This window comes from Rhinopithecus bieti, unplaced genomic scaffold, assembly GCF_001698545.2.
Source record: "Rhinopithecus bieti isolate Rb0 unplaced genomic scaffold, ASM169854v2 scaffold_757, whole genome shotgun sequence".
Lineage (NCBI taxonomy): Eukaryota > Metazoa > Chordata > Mammalia > Primates > Cercopithecidae > Rhinopithecus > Rhinopithecus bieti.
Genome location: NW_016803289.1, coordinates 302,845 through 308,844, shown reverse-complemented (window position 1 = coordinate 308,844; position 6,000 = coordinate 302,845).

Here is a 6,000-nt window from a genome sequence, read left to right as displayed (position 1 = left end):
GGTCTCTAAGGACTTGTTTTATGAATCTGGGTGCTCCTGTATTGGGTGCGTATATATTGATAGTTAGCTCTTCTCATTGAATTGATCCCTTTACCATTATGTAATAGCCTTCTTTGTCTCTTTTGATCTTTGTAGGTTTAAAGTCTATTTTATCAGAGACTAGGATTGCAACCCCTGGTTTTTTATTTTGTTTTGTTTTGTTTTCCATTTGCTTGGTAGATCTTCCTTCATCCCTTTATTTTGAGCATATGTGTGTCTCTGCACGTGAGATGGGTCTCCTGAATACAGCACACTGGTGGGTCTTGACTATTTATCCAATTTGCCAGTCTGTGTCTTTTAATTGGGGACATTTAGCCCATTTACATTTAAGGTTAATATTGTTTTGTGTGAATTTGATCCCCTCATTATGATGTTAGCTGGTTATTTTACCTGTTAATTGATGCAGTTTCTTCATAGCATTGATAGTCTTTACAATTTGGCATGTTTTTGCAGTGGCTGGTACTGGTTATTTCTTTCCATGTTTAGTGCTTCCTTCTGGTGCTCTTGTAAGGGAGGCCTGGTGGTGACAAAATCTCTCAGCTTTGCTTGTCTGTAAAGGATTTTATTTCTCCTTCACTTATGAAGCTTAGTTTGGCTGGATATGAAATTCTGGTTTGAAAATTCTTTTCTTTAAGAATGTTGAATATTGGCCCCCACTCTCTTCTGGCTTGTAGGGTTTCTACCGAGAGATCCATTGTTCATCTGATGGGCTTCCCTTTGTGGGTAATCTGACCTTTCTTTCTGGCTGCCCTTAACATTCTTTCCTTCATTTCTACCTTGGAGAATCTGACAATTATGCGTCTTGGGGTTGCTCTTCTAGAGGAATATCTTTATGGTGTTCTCTGTATTTCCTGAATTTGAATGTTGGCCTGCCTTGCTAGGTTGGGGAGGTTCTCCTGGATAATATCTGGAAGAGTGTTTTCCAACTTGGTTCCATTCTCCCCATCACTTTCAGGTACCCCTATCAAACGCAGATTTGGTCTTTTCACATATTTCTTGGAGGCATTTTTCATTTCTTTTTACTCTTTTTTCTCTAACCTTGTCTTCTCACTTCATTTAATTCATTTGATCTTCATCACTGATACCCTTTCTTCCACTTGATCGAATCAGGTACTGAAGTTTGTGCATGCGTCACAAAGTTCTTGTGGCATGGTTTTCAGCTCCATCAGGTCATTTAAGGTCTGTTTATTCTAGTTAACCATTCATCTAACCTTTTTTCAAGGTTTTTAGCTTCCTTGCAATGGGTTTGAGCATGCTCCTTTAGCTTGGAGCGGTTTGTTATTACCGACCTTGTGAAGCCTATTTCTGTCATCTCATCACAGTCATTCTCCATTCAGCTTTGTTCCGTTGCTGGCGAGGAGCTGTGATCCTTTGGAGGAGAAGAGGCACTCTGGTTTTTAGAATTTTCAGCTTTTCTGCTGTGTTTCTCCCCATCTTTGTGGTTTTATCTACCTTTGGTCTTTGATATTGGTGACCTACAGATGGGGTTTTGGTGTAGATGTCCTTTTTGTTGATGTTGATGCTATTCCTTTCTGTTTGTTAATTTTCCTTTTAACAGTCAGGTCCCTCAGCTGCAGTTCTGTTGGAGTTTGCTGGAGGTCCACTCCAGACCCTGTTTGCCTGGATATCACCAGCAGAGGCTGCACAACAGCAAAGATTGCAGAACAGCAAATATTGTTGCCTGATCCTTCCTCTGGAAGCTTCATCCCAGAGGGGCACCCACCTATACGAGGTGTCTGTCGGCCCTTACTGGGAAGTGTCTCCCCGTTAGGCTACATGGGGTCAGGGACCAACTTGAGGAGGCCATCTGTCCATTCTCAGAGCTCAAAAACTNGTCCACTCCAGACCCTGTTTGCCTGGATATCACCAGCAGAGGCTGCACAACAGCAAAGATTGCAGAACAGCAAATATTGTTGCCTGATCCTTCCTCTGGAAGCTTCATCCCAGAGGGGCACCCACCTATACGAGGTGTCTGTCGGCCCTTACTGGGAAGTGTCTCCCCGTTAGGCTACATGGGGGTCAGGGACCAACTTGAGGAGGCCATCTGTCCATTCTCAGAGCTCAAAAACTGTGCTCAACCAATGCTTTCTTCAGAGCTGTCAGACAGGGACAATTAACTCTGCAGAAGCTGTCTGCTGCCTTTTGTTCAGCTATGCCCTGCCCACAGAGGTGAAGTCTATCGAGGCAGTAGGCTGTGCTGAGCTGTGGTGGGCTCTGCCCAGTTCAAGCTTCCCGGTGGCATTGTTTACCTACTCAAGCCTCAGTAATGGTGGATGCCCCTCCCTCAGGCAGGCTGCTGCATCACAGTTTGATCTCTGACTGCTGCATTAGCAGTGAGCAAGGCTCCGTGGGTGTGGGACCCACTGAGCAAGGCACAGGAGAGAATCTTCTTGTCTGCTGGTTGCTAAGACCTTGGGAAAACTGCAGTATTCAGGTGAGAGTGTCCCGTTTTTCCAGGTACAGTCTGTCCCAGCTTCCCTTGGCTAGGAAAGGGAAATCCCCCAACCTCTTGTGCTTCCCAGGTGAGGCAATGCCCCACCCCATTTCAGCTTGCCCTCCATGGGCTGCACCCACTGTCCAACCAGTCCTAATAAGCTGAACCAGGTACATTAGTGGGAAATGCAGAAATCACCTGTCTTCTGCATCAGTCATGCTGGGAACTACAGACTGGAGCTGTTCCTATTCAGTCATCTTGGAATGGATCTCTTCTCTACAGTTTTATAATATAAATTCTATGTCACAGAAGATAAAATCTGTTATACCTTTTCCTACTTAATTTGTATCATAAACATGTTTCCATATTATTTTCTTATTTTTCCATATGAGGCAGGAGAATCACTTGAATCTGGGAGGCAGAGGTTGCTGTGAGCCAAGATTGCACCACTGCACTCCAGCCTGGTGACAGGGCAAGACTCCATACCCAGAAAAAAAAAAATGAATAGTGAAGAGGTAGGATCAGAAGATTTTTTAAAAAATCTACCTTTCTACTAAGGAGAAGTATCTCCTCTCCCTTTTAAAATGACTATATAACTTTTCATATTGTAGCATTTCTACTGTTGAACATTTAAGTTGTTTTCAGTTTTTTTCCCAGTATGAATAATATTTTGGGGAGTATCTTTAAATAAATATCTTTCTTTAAAATTATTTTCTGAAGAGAAATAATTGGGTAGAAAGGAATGGATTTTTTTCATTTATTTTATTCTTGCTTATCAAAGTAAGATGAACTTATCACAAACAAGTAAAATACGATTAAACTGGGAAAGAACAAACAAACACTCAAAATCCTCCACCCAGTTGCCAGAGGCAACTGATATTAGCGTTTTGCCACAATTTCTTTGGATATATGGAGCTACAGTATTTTCTTTCTTAGGAGGTTTCAAAGATATAAATATTTTTAAGGCTTTTGATAATACTGCCAAAATTGTTTTCAATTTATCAATTTGTTCTTCTCGAAGTGTATTTGTGACTATTCTGGAACCATCAACATCTGAAAATTTTCACATGAGCATGGTTGTTTCAAAACTTCCCATGATTTTAGGTTGGCTCACTGAAAATCTGTCTGTGAACATGGGAAATGGCATAAAAAAGTGTTGAACAAAATGTTACTTGGAAAACTCATTTCCAGCTTTGTTTTTGTTGTTGTTACTGGCGTTCATTTTGGGGCAACTGAAAATGTTTACTTGACAAGTAATTGTGGAAGTCAGCTCACTGGTTTTTCTAGATCAAGATAGGCTATTGGTTATTTATTAATATTTGTTTCCTGGGAGAGATAGAAAAAAATAATCTTCTAGTTAGGAGTTCCCAATCTTTTTCAATGGCATGGCATAGATAGAAAATAATAATTGTTGCATGCCTTGGTCTCAGCTACTCAGGAGACTGAGGAGGGAGGATTGCTTGAGCCCAGGAGGCAGAGGTTGCAGTGAGCTAAGATTGCACCACTTCACTCCAACCTGGGTGACAAAGCAAGACCATGTCTCCAAAAAAAAAAAAAAAAAGGAAAATAATAATTGTTACATTTATATATGTGTGTATATATACACACACAATTTTTTAAGAGACAGGGTTTCACTCTGTTATCCAGGCTGGAGTACAGTGGCATAATTGTAGTTCACTTTAGCCTCAAATTCATGGGCTCAAGCAATCCTCTTGCCTCAGCCTCCTGAATAGCTGGGACTACAGACATGCACCGCCATGCCTAGATAATTTTTTAAAAACTTTTTGTAGAGACAAAGTCTCATTTTGTTGCCCAGACTGGTCTCAAACTCTTGGGCTCAAGCAATCCTTCCACCCCAGTCTCCTGAGTAGCTGGGGTTACAGATGCGAGCCACCATGCCCAGCTTGATATTGTTCTATATGGTGAAGTAAATGAATAAGGCTAATGTAGTCCTGGGGCCCACCTGGCTGCCATGAGGGCCAAGAGATCAAGGTCTCAGTCTCCTGTAATTCACTGATGGTATGTCCCAGACAACTCTGCATCCTGGGGGAGTTATAATGTTATGAAAAGTGTATCTTTCTTTTGCTTTAAACATTGTTTCCCTAGTTCTTCTCTCCCACCTATTTCTTGCACCAGTTACACAGGGAGTTTACAACTGTGACACTTTTCCTTAGTAGAAAGGTAGATTAAAAAAAAAAAGTCTTCTGATCCTACCTCTTCACTATTTTTTTTTTTTTTTTGATAGTGTCTTGCTCTATTGCCAGGCTGGAGTGCAGTGGTACAATGTTGGCTCACTGCAACCTCTGCCTCCCGGGTTCAAGTGATTCTCCTGCCTCAGCCTCCCAAGTAGCTGGGACTATAGGTGCCCACCACCATGCCTGGCTAATTTTTGTATTTTTAGTAGAGACAGGGTTTTACCATGTTTGCCAGGATGGTCTCGATCTCTTGACCTTGTGATCCACCCGCCTCAGCCTCCCAAAGTGCTGGAATTACAGGCGTGAGCCACTGCGCCCAGCCCCCTTTTCAATATTCTACATAAAATATGCTCAATTCCTTTTCAAAAAGCTTTGTGTATTTGGTTTCTCTCACCTGAAGTCATTCATTCAACAATTACTGAGTTCTATTATGTACTGGGCACTTTGATAAACACTGGAAATAGATAGATGGTAAGGACAGCTTCTGACTGCAAGGTGTTCACAGTTAAATGGCGGGAAAAATAGGAAGGGCAAGGGAAAGTGAGAAGCACCTGAATGACGGTAGGTCCGAAAGTCCAATGGCATTCTCCCTGGGGCAGGTGGGAAGGCTGCCCAGAAGCAGCGACATTTGAGGTATGACTTGAAGGAGGAATGGAAGTTTGACACTCTAAATCAGGAAACAGAGTACTGGATAAGAGACAGAAACTTGTGGGTTTGAGAAATGGGTAAGCTTGTTGGTGTAACTGGAACACCAATCCCAGGCAGCCCCTGGAAGAGTGACAGAGGGCAAGCCTGGAAAGGAAGGAAGGTGAGGCTGGCTTTTGAGGGGCTTTGCCTGTCACATGGAACAGTTGAGATTTATGCCCTGAACCACTGGAAAAGATTTTTCAGCAGGAGACTGACACCTGCAGACTTGCTGTTTTGGACTATCGCTCTCGCATCAATATGGAGAATGGAATTGGTGGTGAGTAGGGAAGTCCTTGGGAGACAGCTGCAACTTTAAAAACAGAAGTGATGAGGGTTTGACCTAGGGCCAGGGTGATAGGGGTGGATGAAAGAAGGCGGTGGTGATAGAATCCATGTGAATGGGCTGGGCGTGGTGGCTCACGCCTGTAATCCCAGCACTTTGGGAGGCTGAGGCGGGTGGATCACGAGGTCAAGAGAACGAGACCATCCTGGCTAACACGGTGAAACCCCATCTCTACAAAAAATACAAAAATTAGCTGGGTATGGTGGCGCACGCCTGTAGTCCCAGCTACTCGGGAGGCTGAGGCAGGAGAATTGCTTGAACTCAGGAGGTGGAGGTTGCAGTGAGCCGAGATTGCGCCACTG